Source organism: Poecilia reticulata, linkage group LG16 (genome assembly GCF_000633615.1).
Source record: "Poecilia reticulata strain Guanapo linkage group LG16, Guppy_female_1.0+MT, whole genome shotgun sequence".
Lineage (NCBI taxonomy): Eukaryota > Metazoa > Chordata > Actinopteri > Cyprinodontiformes > Poeciliidae > Poecilia > Poecilia reticulata.
The window spans coordinates 2,348,082-2,361,742 of record NC_024346.1 but is presented as its reverse complement, the minus strand read 5'-3'; the positions used below and the strand labels follow the sequence as shown (position 1 = coordinate 2,361,742).

At 38.2% G+C, this 13,661-nt stretch overlaps 1 protein-coding gene across 12 annotated transcripts in view; it reads left to right on the top strand.

Annotated features, from left to right (window-relative positions):
• syngap1b (synaptic Ras GTPase activating protein 1b) overlaps positions 1 to 13,661 on the top strand; it is a 178,237-nt gene that overhangs the window by 101,327 nt on the left and 63,249 nt on the right. Inside the window, exon 1 of one of the 12 annotated variants that reach the window (XM_017309407.1) lies at positions 1,562 to 1,694. The exons of 10 other annotated variants lie outside the window; for them this stretch is intronic. The gene's annotated coding sequence lies outside the window, so the exon portion shown is untranslated. Of the gene's footprint in view, positions 1 to 1,561; positions 1,695 to 3,436; positions 5,305 to 13,661 lie in introns of those variants that run through there. One more of the 12 variants, XM_008430771.2, reaches the window with a different exon arrangement.

Sequence of the window (13,661 nt, the reverse complement as noted above, 5' to 3'; positions counted from 1 at the left end):
CTGTTTTGTTTAGTTTTCTTCTTGGAAAAAGTTATTAAAAACAAGTTTTTGTCTAAATTAAGGTGAATTCATGATTCCTTTTTCCACATAATGTAACCGATAGTGTTTATGATTTAAAAAAAATAAAAAATTATGTGATCGGTATCGGTGATCGGTATCAGTGATCGGCCCTCATGGGTTATCGGTATCGGCAGGAAAAAACTTGATCGGCACAATAATAATCATTGTCTTCCGAAATTAAACCAGTGTGATTCCTTTTCTGTTCCATTTTCATTTTCTTTCTAATTGGTTGACTTTTTGCCGCTCATAAACGCTGATACTGCTTTGCCAGCATAGCAGTCATGCAATTGACATACACATTTATTGTCATATGCCCTTAATCCCCTGAGGGCTAAACACTCTATGGAGTGCATAAACAGCAATGAGGACCTAATTTCACGACTTCTGAAGCTGCTTTCGCTACACTGCACCTTCTCTTGGATCGTGTTCTGTCACGCTAGGCGGTTTAAGTGGACCAACCGTAAGTCTGTTTTCTTGTCAATCATTGTTGGCAGGTGTTGTAGATACTTTGGCTGCTTTGTAAGTGACTCAGATATATTGTCTGTACTTGAAAATGAAATGTGTCCATTTCAGTGTGTTCTGCCTGTTCATGAGCTGCTTCCATACACTTTTTAACTCGGCCCCTTTCTCCACCTTTGGTTTAGTGTTTTTCTGTTCCTGCACAGAATACCAATAAGTCCCACTGAAAAACAAGTGTGATCGATCCTTCATTCTTTAGACTAACCCATAATATGAATATGTTTCCAATTTATATGCTGAAGTTGCCTTGAAATGTCAATTTTATCTAGTTAAACCCTGATTTACAGTGAAATATCACAGATTTTGGGGTAACACAGATTTTCAGCTTTTGAAGCTATGAGTCGTGATCTTAGCAAGAGTTGTTTATCAGAATGACAGACTTTTTCTTTCTTATTGTTGAGGTAGTTTACAAATCAGCTTGTGAGCTCACAGGCAGGGGAAAAAAATTGAAATGTGTGGAAGTGGAAACAACGCAACAGGATGCTAGCTCATGTTGGAAGGTGCAGTTTGTTACTGATTTGTGAAACAGTTGAAAACTCTCCAAGTTGCTAATTGTTCCATTGCTGAAAACAAAATTTCTAAAGCAATGTCGCGCCATGAAAAACTGTTTTAAAACGATAAATGAGGGAATGAATGCAGCTTCAAAACCCGAAAACTTGTGGTACAGCCTCTCATATTTTCTTGAAAAGGAAAGCAGTGTAAGCACAACATGCATGATGCTCTTGGAACAATTCGAATGTTGACTAACTTACATATGGATTGCGTTCATGGTAATACTAGAGTTGCATCAACTTGTAGATTTCACATGAAGCAGCAGAATCGTGCTGGGAAGAAGCAGAAGGCTGCAGAGAATCGTAGCAACGCAATACAGGAAGAAGAGGAAGAAAACAACAGCTGATAGGAGAGGACTGAGGGAACAGGCGGAGGAGAGCAAGAGATTACTACCATAGTACGTCAGGCTAAGCTTGCCATCTTTATTGGTAACCATGGAAATAATTATAGAGCAGACAGACAGACTGTTCGGAGAGAGTGAGGTTTGGCGGAAAAAGAAAAGAAAGGGAGGGGATAAAAGACAAGAGGGGAGAAGGAGAAGGAAGAACCGATGGGGGGGTAAGGTAGGTGAAATGTTTTGTTGGAGTCCTGAAACTCTGCAGATGTTATTGAATAAAAAACGTGTAGAGATGAGCTGAGAAGAGATTGTGGAGGCGGTTTAACCAGATTCTTCATCGAAGCTGCTGCGCAGTACAGTGTTGTCTTTTCTGCTCGGTTTTCTTTGTCATAAAACTACACAAAGACAAGATTTAGCTGATTGAAGATGCGATACTTCCAGTACCGTTTGAGCGTTGAAAGCAGCAGTCGTCATAGCATGCATCCACCTATAGGAGGACATTTTTACCACGGTGAGCAGTTCATTAAGTTGACATGGATACTTATGCAACATTTTTGCACCCAAAATGAGAGTGCTATAGTTTTAGTCCTGCCATCATGTAAATATTGACATTATGTCTTATTGCTGAAAAACTTTTTTGGTGTGGACATTTAAATGCTACGATCTCACTATATAGGAACAAAGTTTGGTTTGTGCACCTTGGGAAACACTGAGATGCAATGTCAATTATTTTTAAGACAAAGTAGAAATATGTACCATTGTTAAAACTGACGCTGATGATACAGAGAAAAAAACCTATAACATTAGCAAAAGAGCCTAGAAACAATTATACTGAAAACATGAACCTTAAGTTATTTATATTCACAACAGTGCACCCTTGAGGTTGATCTGGATATTGTGTTCAGTTTAGTTTGATGATTGGCACAGCTTATTGATTCTGGTCCCTCTAGTGACTCATCAAAAACGCAACTGGTGACTAATTTATTGAGTCTGTTGAGACTTTCCACTGAAGTTAAACATTTCTACTCATATTGTTCACATTGCTTATGTTATTTGGGAACAGAATCAACACAGCCAGTTGTTTGTTGTATGCAATCATGTGTACAATAATGCATTTTTCAAATGCTTTAACTAACCTATAAATTATTTTATTTAAAACTACATATTTTCTAATTTATTTTGGCTATGTGTCCCAGTAAGCCAGGGATATGCTATTTAGCAAACAACAGTTTAGTAGCCTGACACACTTCAGTTGCTGACTAACCTGCGCACTGTAACATCTGTATTTAATTCCCTCTGAAAACTAAAAACGAATACAATAGTTATCTAAATTGTTGCCATGGCTGCATGGTTGGAAACCATTGTGCCTCATTTAGAGGCTGAACGTAGAGTTACTTTAACTCTACTGCTTTGCTTGAAGAGGATGAGACCATATATAGCCTATCATTGTGTAATTATTAATGACTACGATAATTATCTTATCTTTGGTAAAAGTTCCTCAAAATTTGATACCATAAAGACCAAAATGGTAAAACTCTTAAAGCCACCAAGCCCACATCGCAGACAATCCTGCATGTTAAACACAAAGAGGTGGGCTGAAACATTTACTAGATTTTAGCGCTTACACGTGTTTGAATGAATGTGTCTGTTAGAAATACGGTCTTGCCTTTTCCGAGGATTTAAATAATGTGCTTGCATTCCTCCCACTCAGTTGCCCTTAGCCCTGAATTTCATGCTGCTCTTCCCATGCATGTGACAGCAGAAGGTGAGAGGTAACGAGTAATGATTAAGAGGCTGTGCAGAAAGGAGAGGGAAGGAAAGAGAGAGGTAGTGAGGTAAAAAAAGGATGAGTATTTAAAATCACTCCAGGTCCCAGCAGGGATCCATGCAGCCCCACCCCTTCTGAACATCTCTCTCTCTCTTCAGCTTCTCTCTCTCTGTCTCTTTCTGCTGGAGATTCTCAGAGAGAAGGAAGGAAAGCAGAGAGGCGCAGGGCATTTTGTGCACTGCCGCCGCCGCCTCTCCAAACTGTCCTGCCATCCACCTGTGCAGGATAATCTCCATCCATGCAGCAGTCGGGTCACACAGCTTTCTGGGCGGATTTCCTAAGGATGAGCTTTTTTAGAGGGAAGGAGGACGAGGGACTAAGTTGTGATCAGCATCTGCTCGCTTCTGGGATGCATCCACTTTGTTTTTAGACTTCCTTTCCGACCGATCATATCTGCTTCTCATTTCTGCACAAGGTGGAATGTGTTGTACTTTTTTTCTGCACAAGGAGCCGAAGGTCCCATCTTAATTGTTCTGATTGCTCGTTGGCTGCTTGTTGTGGAGGTGTGGAGCTCTCTGGTGCGCTTCACGCACGCTCTCATGCATGCACTGCATTTTCCCAGACATGCGCCTCCTTTCTCCGTAGCTTTCGATCACAGTTAAACTCCGTCGTCTCCACCCCCCCATCCATCTCTGGCCACTTCTTCTCTGACATGCACAATAAGGCGGGAACGCACTAAGGAGACGAGCTCAGAAAAAAACATTCCCGTCTAAAAGATGAGAGGAATCGCCCTCAGTGGATCTCCTGTCGGACACCGGGATTACGAGCAGAGGGTCTGTCCGGAGGGCACCGGGGAGAGAGGACAGCAGGAGGCCGGGGAGGGGGCGCTCTCATCCCCACTGCGTTCCGCCGAGCCGCCGATGCTGCCGGCGCTCAGTCAGAAGCAGGCTGCTGGTGCTGGAGGGAGGCGGGGGGAGGATGAACACTGCCTCAGTGTGAAATTATAACAGTCAGCCCGCTCTGGGAGTGTTTGTTTCTCTGTCGTTTTACCTCTCACTAATTAATCTGAGGATGCGAGGTAACGAACAGTGGCCTACTTAAGAACTGTCACCCTGCGTACACTTTGCGGTTTGGCACTTTCGGGCCACATCAGCAGTAAATTTAGCACTTTAGAAAAGCGCAGGCCCACAGTTGGGAGTTTACCTTTGCAGTGACAAGACATCCTTCCACCAACAGGTCACTCTGTTGGTGTGTTTGTGTGTGTGTGTGTGTGTATGTAAGTGTGTGTTAGTCTAGTCGCTTATAGTCAACAGGAAAAACCTTATAATCTTCTTATAGGAATGTTAAGTGAATCTGTGGTTATTATATTGCGCCTAATTATATTTTGTATGTATTATTCAACAAAGGAAATGCCATCTTCTTAATAAATATATGCTATAAAGGAATTTTATGGGATGTTTGCAGAGTATTGGACCTAAATATTCAAAAATCTTGAAGGAGCCCTGATTCTAGGTGGCTTTGTGTTAAATGATTAATTTTTTATCCATCTGCCTATTTGTCCATGAAAGATTTAAAGGTCATGGACTGATTTATTTATACATTTTGCACCTTCTGAAGCACTGAGCTTTTGTAGTGAAATTGCTTTTTCTTTGCTCTGCTTCACTTTAAGATCCCCTGATTCCTCCCATTTGTTCAGGCTGACTTTTTGAGCAATACTTTTTTCTCCGTGGAACTTTTTTCTATGGCCTTATAAACCCACCGGAGGATGTTTCAGCTGCTTCATCAGACCGGCCTGTGTTTCATAACACCTGTTGGCAGGAGCTGATTGCAGACACGCTCAGTTATTTATAAGACGTCTGTATCACTGTGCGCTTTCGGAGCTCAGAACAATCAGCAGCACTTGACGGGATGTGAGACAATCTGCAGATCTGAACAAGTTCTGAGCCGATGAATAGAGACTCTGAGGCTGAAATCATCTTCTGCAAGCAGAGGGGTCTCATGCTGTAAGCTGGAGGCTGACCGCCTGTACACGTTTGGACAAAAAGCACAAGAGCCCCACCTGATATAGGTAGGATATCTCCATCTGTCTCTGTTTGATTTTTCTTTCCATAATTTTGAATTTGCAGCTTTTATTTTGAAACTCCTTCTGTTTGATGCTTAGAAAAGAGCTGTTGTCATGGGCACCGTAGGGTATGCTAATTGGAGCCACTATTCTTATTTTCTGCACCTTTCTGTTGACATCCAGCTGAGCAACACAAATATTTCATTGTTTTCCTGCTGCAGTTTCCTGATCAAACAAAAGCTGTGCATTAATTTTAGTAAAGATTCCTAGTTGTTTGCAGAACAGTGAAGTCAATATTCCCCTTAAAGAAAAGCTGAAGCTCAGTAAAAAGAAAATCAATGTTTTATCTTTAGAGGCTAAATTTTCTTTACTGTTGTTGTAAATAATATTAGAAGTGCTGGAAACTGTAAAGAACACTAAATTATAGAACATTTAATTAGCTTATTGATTATATTTTTGTATATTATTCTTATTTCCAGTGGTGTTTTTGTTTGATTGCGTCTACGTTGCATTTCTCTGTTGTTTCAAAGCTTGTTGCCACTGTTAAAGCTCCGAGTGTTGGTAGCCAGACTGGCTGATTTGGAAGTGATCAAATCCAGGCTCAAGGTCATCATCAGTCAACCTCACTTAAGGTTTTTACTGTGATGAAGAAGAAGCAGAAGTTTGGAGAAAGGCAGCATAAGAACATAGAAATGGCAGAAATAAATGCCAAAGCAGTAAACAAATAATAAACCAAAAAGAAATGTGAAAATAACAATATGAAACAATGGTGCCTGTTCAAAGTTGTTGATGGCTTTGGGATTCTGGTTGTTGAGTCCAAACCTGGTGATGTGGAAAGCTGCTGAGCAAGATTTACCAGATTTTCTTCTGCAATAAAGGATATTTATGCATCTGTTGTACAAATTTCTGTTTGTTTGCTGCCAGGCTGACAGAAGGTTTGAATGGTCAGCAATCATCTGTATAGCATGTATGGTCAAGTGATATCTGCTTTGGTCAATGGTAAGCTTTCATTTCAGTTTGGTGTGTTAGACTCAAAGGTGGAGTAAGGGCACCATCAGAGGTCCCAGCCTTGGGTCTTTTACTTTTCTTCCTTCTCTCTCTGCCCTCTTCTTTAGACAAAAAAGAATAGCCAGATATTTATGACGTGGAGTAGATGATTTTTTTTTTTCCAATGTCCACCTTAAGTTTCACTTTTCTCCTGTATGGTTCAACTCAAAAGCAAACAGACGTATTCATGTGGAAAAATACAAAAAACAAAAACGGTTCAAAGCTTTGTAATGACAGTGAAAACTAGCCAATTTTTATTTCAATCACCTTCTTATAGACAAGGCATGCTGCTAACATCATGGTACTAGAAAACACAGCATACCTTCACCATGCACGCTGGTTGGTCATAATGCTATGCCTGATCAGGGTATGTTTACAATTGAGGATTTTTTCCTTAACCTTCTCCTGACTGATACATTTGCACAAAGAGATCTTTTTGATCCTTTGTGACCTTTAAGGGATTGTGAGTTGGATGCAAATATTAAGAAGTTCCTGCTCAGAGCTGAACATTAGTTCAGTTTAATCAGATTCACTTTGATTTGGAGGCGATTAAGAAAACACTGAAACTGAATCCAAAGATATTTCAACAAGCTATTAGTTTTACCTTATTTATTTTTTTAAATCTACCTCCTTACAGATTTGCTTGATGTTTCAAGTGAATTAAGATAAGTAGAATTTTATTTCTGTTTGTTTCTCTTTTATTCTTTTTGTTTGGCCATAAATTTTTATTTGAATGCATATTAACCTTACCCTTACCTTGTTGCAACATTTTAATCATCTAATATTCACAGTGTTGGATCCAAAGTGAATGTTAATATTTTATTTGTTATTCAGATTTTCTCAGGAGTGTTATTTACCTGATACAGACACGTATTTGGATGAGGAGTTTTTCGCAAACTTTTCTGCTAAACATTCTTGATTTTCCTTTTTGCTTTATATTTTAGTCCTGATCATAAGTGACATGTTTTGATTGACAGCCAAAGTTTATTGTCATAAGTTTTGAAGTAAATATGCATGATGCAACGGGGACTCATTATGGCTTATTGGAGACGTGCCAGCACCAAAACACACTGAGCCAGGCGTGGCTTTATTGTTGGATTTAAGTTGTTACACGCAGTGATATTTTCTAATAAAGAAGATTCCACCTACAGTATGGAGCCGGGTAAATCAGATCACACTGTACTCGCTGACCTTTATTGGAAAAGAAAAGTTGAAGTTCAACAACAAAGAAAAGAAGCTAGACAAAATTAGACCTTTCATTTCTCTTTTTGAAAGTCGCAGGAGGTGTGTTTGCTGAAAAACAACAAGACACTCACTCTTCACTTCCAGTGAAAGCACAAAAGACAAAAAGTAATCAGTGGGAAGCTGACTGACAGTTCTGTATGAAGCTGTGCTTCTTGAACGTTACTCATATCTGTAAAACACATTATTAAAGGAGGCAAGTAGCATCAAAATGGAACTGTCCATAAATCCAATGATCTGACAATTTATTACTCACTTTTGTTCACCCAACACAAGAACATCTATTTTTCATTTTAGTAAAATCAGCGGTGAATTTTAGAGCTTTGTTTGCTGCAGTGTTATGTTTTGCACATGACATGTCTCTGCAGTTTGCATCCTAAACTTGAGCTTGCTTGAGTTTTCCTCCCAACTCCACAGTCAGACATGTTTGGTTATTTAGGACTGTGCAGCCGATTCAGGGTGCACAGCAGTCCTCAGTGAATCTGGATGATTTCAGGGAGCCTCTTCATTTAATTGCTTTGACTGATTTAATATTTGATAAAAGAGAAAATTAGACTTTCCACATGGATTAAGTTCTGAGACCGAAGTAGAAGCTGCTTTTGATCAAATTATTGCCTCCTTTATTCTCCACTCTGCAGCTGATTTGGCTTCACAAACCTTTCATTCGTAAATACTGAGAAAAGAAATCTGAACCCTTCAGCAGGGAGTGAGAGAATGACTTTAAAACATAAAAAAATTATGTTTATCTTTCAGAGACACCACCCAGTGGTAAAATGTTTTCGATTAATATTGCCAAGCCTCCTTCCTGCTCTTCTCCAGAGTGCGCTCTGATGGATGCTGCTCTGCTGTACAATAATTCATTGGTATTAGATACACTGGCACTTTCTTGTGAATTAAATTGGTTTTGTGTAATTTATAGTTGCTTGACATTTTTAAGCCACCTTATTATATTCATAAGAAAATGATTTGGCATCATTTTTAACCATGATGATCAGGGCTGCAGCATACTTACCTGTATTGCTGCAGACTGATGTCTAGTTTGTAGCTATCTGTATGTTTTGTAGCCGTTTTTGAGGGGATTGCTGTAGAAGTTTAATGTGTATTTAATAATCTATAAGTCTGTACTGTAGGCATAGGAGCTCCTCTGCACACCTGATACTTTCAAATAAATTTACACCACATGGACACAAAAAATGTCTTTATATACTGAACATTTTGGTTAATTATCAAGATATGAGTATATCTTATATATTTTTTTTTTAATATATAAAAATTCAAAAAACAAACATCTGCTCACAGATGTTTGTTGTAACTTTATTTGGTTTTGCTTATAAAAAAACAATTAACTAATATATTTAATTGGTTAAAAAAATATCTGTGAGATATATTTTTCAAAATTGAAAAAAAAAAATTATTTCCACACTCAGCTCCTCCAGACTAGCGGCAGCAACAAATATTAAACACCCAGTGGAAACGCACATGTGCTGAGCTTGACATACAAACTACTTCTCAGCCCATCGCTCCTAAGGAACGGCTTAATGGAGGAGCATTTTTGTGAAAGCGGCAAAAAGTAGGAGCTTCTTAAAGAGACGGAAGCCAATTTCAAGGGGTTTAGATTTCTTTTAAGCTATGTTTTATATATACAGCATTTTATAACAAATGAAGGTGACATAATTGCTTGATTTTGCTATACTATAACTATTGGGGCGATATTATAAACTACAAGTAAACAATAATAACAAAAAATATTTCAACAAACAATATATCGACATAATACTGTTTACAATGACAAATATGTCATTGTAAACAATGACATATTGTTTACAATATAAATGACAATTTATATAGTTGTCATTTATATAATGACAATTATATAAATGAAGTTTACACTCATTTTGTGAAACTGCTTCAGTAATGGTGGCCCCATACTTCCTTTTTGGTCAAATGTAGCGTTTGGTCTAACTATATTTTAAAGGCTCTATCATAGTTTTAGCTCCTTTTTCCTCTGATTAAATATTCAAAGTGCTATATCACCCTGCAGGCCTTTTGGATGATGCGAAATGTATTCAAAAAACAATAGAAAACCTTCATTTGCCTTGTATTCAAGCACTTAACGTGTCCTTCAAGTTAATTTTAGTTTATTTTTATAGTGCCACTATAAAAATCAACTGAATTGTTCCATTCGCAAGATAAGTGTCCTTCAAGACACACCTTGTTGGACAAATTAATTTATTCCGGTCCAAAACAGATTCAACATAAAGGATAAACGACTAAAAAAATGTCTTTTTAAACAACACATATTCTGACTTTGCATCTCTGTCCTCTCTCATCCCAAGCCAGACTCTAAAAGGCAACACAACTATTGTTTTCTGCCACATAGTGCAGACTGGCTGTGTCTGCTTGGTGTCCAGTGCATCCATCTGTCCTTTTCTGATAAAACAATCCAAGACACAGTCTAAGGTGTTTTAAAGCCACTGGGTGATGTTTGCTAATTGATAAAAATGATGCAGGCTCCTCTTTCCTGGCTGGGAGTGAGTCTGCCTGGAAAGAGGAGCAGAGGAATCTATTGGGTAGACAAAACTTCAAAAGTTGGAGCACTACAAAAAAAAAGCACAGATCTCGGTTTCATCCACAGTACTGCAGGAATCGTTCAATTCTCCCACTGTGAAAAAGATCTTAAGGCAAAAAGCTCTTGATTTACCGGTGCATCTACACTCCGACATTCATACGTTATCATGAGATGTGGATCATTACAAGCAAATGAGATTCCTCTGAAAGATGGCTGGGCTTTGCCTTTGAAATAGGTTACATAGCAGTGCTAGGCAATAATTTCCCTGTTGGATGTGGTCCTGGATAGATGGGTTGGTAGTCACTCTTTTTTACTATCCAGCTGGTGATTGTGGACGACGCCTCAATTGAATTCTTTCTGAAATGTCTAAATGACAGCAAAGGACTACAATTCCTGCTCCATGGACACCAAGTAGGATGTAGGTTCTGTACATGGAAATACTTGTTCCCTCACCCTGCATGAAGTGGTTCTATCATTTTAAGGGATCTATTAGGTAGACATGAACCTAGAAGGAACAATTTGCTCGTCAGAGTTTTGTGTCTGGTGTAGGAGCATCAGTGTGAAGTTCTTTATAACCATTAGAAATCCTTAGCAAAGCGATCTTGACACTGCTAGCATCTCGCATATAATATTTATAGAGTCATGCTGCAGCTGTTTGTACATTTAGTTGTTTGTGATATATTTAAAAAACAAAGTGGTGTTAAGGTGTCAAGTTTTACTTGGAGATACATAGAGATGCATCGATCAGTTTTTTTATGCTCATGTAGACATGTGAGGTTTAGTATTGACCGATACAGAGAAAATCAATGCTTACTTAAAACATTTTGTTTTTTAAAACGCAGAGTTCAGATGTGATGGAGGGATGGGTGGAGTTTAAAACAGTGCAATCCTGGAAGAAACTTTGTTAGAGTTCTCTCCATCCAAATGCAATCTGTCATGAACATGAGCTGTTTTCCAAATACGAATGGACAAAAGCTTTTATAAATTCATGAGCAAAGCTGGTAGAGTTGTAAAAGCACTGTTTTTTTAATGTATTTACTCAGGGAGAAAAGAACAAGTGTATTCTACAGTTTTCATATTTTTACTTTAAAGATGATGCACCAGTTTCACAAAATCCCAATAAAAGATGTTAGGTTTGTAATAGAACGAAGTAAGTTGAAAGCGCCTGAATACCGTTACAGCATATTTAATCAGTCCTGTCTACCAAGCTAATTGTTAAAACATAAAACATTAATATGCTGTTTTCTTCCATTTTTTGTTCACATTCTGGCTCTGATGTAGTCCATTCCTTTACTTTAGATGTCTTCAAAGTTTAATTCAGCTTTTGTTTTCAGGTGACTTCAGATTTATTCATTATTTTTTACTCTTCCCTTATAAAGTAATCCCTAATTCACCTTTATTTTCCCTTCCTGTCCCTTAATAATATAATTTATCCGTCAGTGTGTGGTTGATTTCACTGTGCATTGCTCTATGTGTAAAAACACAGCAGTGACTGCCTTGCATTTGTAGTCGGAGTTCATGTATCAAAAGCAAACAGAGAGCCAAGCAGCTTTCCATCATAACAAAGGCAAACATACAAAAAGCCCTGAGCATTTCAGCGCTATTAAGACACCCACTCCCTCTCCATCCTCCATCTCTGGCTCTTGTGCTGTCTCCATCCAACTCCCCCTTTGTCAGTCCGACTCCCAGCTCCTACCTCTTGTTACCACTCCCCCAGATGCACTTCCTCTTTTTCTCTGCCTCTCCTTTTTTTCCTCTATTCAGCTGTCATCCTGTCTTCGTTCCACATAGTCCTGCTCTTGCACTGTCTCTTCTACTCCTACACGAGCACTTAGCACCACCACATCCGCCCCCACACACACAGTTTCTTCCTCCTTTTTTTTTTTTTAAACCAACCTCTTACTCATGTGTGTCTACATCCCTCCCTGCCTCCCACTCTTTTAACTCTATCTCTCTTGCACTTCTCTCAGTGGGTCTGAGCTGGAAGCGATTGCCACCCACACATTCCCTCTTCAGCGCTCAGCCTGACATCAGATTTACATTCACAATGAACAAGAACGGCATCTCTCATGTTTCCTTGCACATGGCTGTACATACAGTGTTTGAATGCCGGAGCGGCTTGCTGCCATGTGAAAACATGTGTTTGACATGCAAGCTTTTGTTGCCTTTCTCTGGCGGCTGATAATCCTGCTTAGGTCTGGCTTCTAGCATTAAATTTAAATGTTATGGATGTTTAAGATTAATGAAAAGATCCAATCTAACTTATTTTCAAGGAGCAGTTCTCTTGTGCATGACTAGAAAATTAGAAACACCCCATTTCAACGGAGTAGCTTAGCAGAAATTATAATACAACAGAAGATCCTGCTAACACACTGGTTGCTATTTCTTTTTCTTTTTTTTTTAGTGGAGCAGAGATGGAGGGGCTGCTTTGTTACGGTAGACTGGCAAACAAAAACATAAACTTTTTTTAAACAAAGATTCTGTGGGAAAATGTAATTTTATCAAAAAATTCTTGAATCATGAAAGGTATGATGTAAATGCAAAACATGTTTTACTCTACACTATTGAAGTTATGAGGGAAAATTTAGAAAATAGAATATTTATTAAAATATTAATCCATTTTTTTATGTTACAGCTTAAAACAGCAGCACATAATTGGAGTTGAGTGCTTTGCACACTCGGAGGGCTTAAGAGAAAATCATAACTCCTTCACCAGCGACAGACACACAAAGTAGGATTTGACACAATTTCCTGAGTTCTGATGTAGAAATGATGCAGTGAAAAACGAAGGGCATAAAAGCAGTTTGACTAAAACGGGAACATTTTCAAGTTCAAAATCTAGTGTTTGTGTGTGACATCATAATATGCCTTTACGTCTAAAGACATTGAAATAACTTATCAGTTTTCTGGTATTGTAATATTTTACTATGTTTGCCTTGCAGAATTTTGGTTAATCTCATTATTTTCAAACTGCTTCATGAGTCAATCTAGTTGAATATTCAGTTGACATAAATAAAAGTAAACCCCATAACAGCCTATTTACAGTTGAAACCAGATATCTACATGCACTGATTAATAAGACACATACACACTTATTCTCACTGTCTGAAGCTACATCAGACCAAACGTTTCTTGTTTAACCAAAATTATTTCTATTTGCTAGATATTAGAAAACCTTCTGAGAACAATTTTTAAGTTTTTCAAATTTTTTTAAGTAAATTTTGAGTTTCTCAAAATCAAAATTTACCTACACTAAAGACACATTAGTGGAGGAAGTTGACACTCATTTTCTATCTTTTGGTAGCTTGCGTTAATAGCAAATTCTTAACAGGAAAATGATGGTTTTTTTGTATTTTTTTGTTTTGTACATTTTGTACAATGTACATTTTCACCCTGTAAATCTGCAGTGGGCTTTGAGGATGATTGGCAACGTCTTCGATTCTCACTCTTAATGCAGGAGATCATTTAAAAGAAGAAGACGAATGATGTCTTCATTATGAGAAAC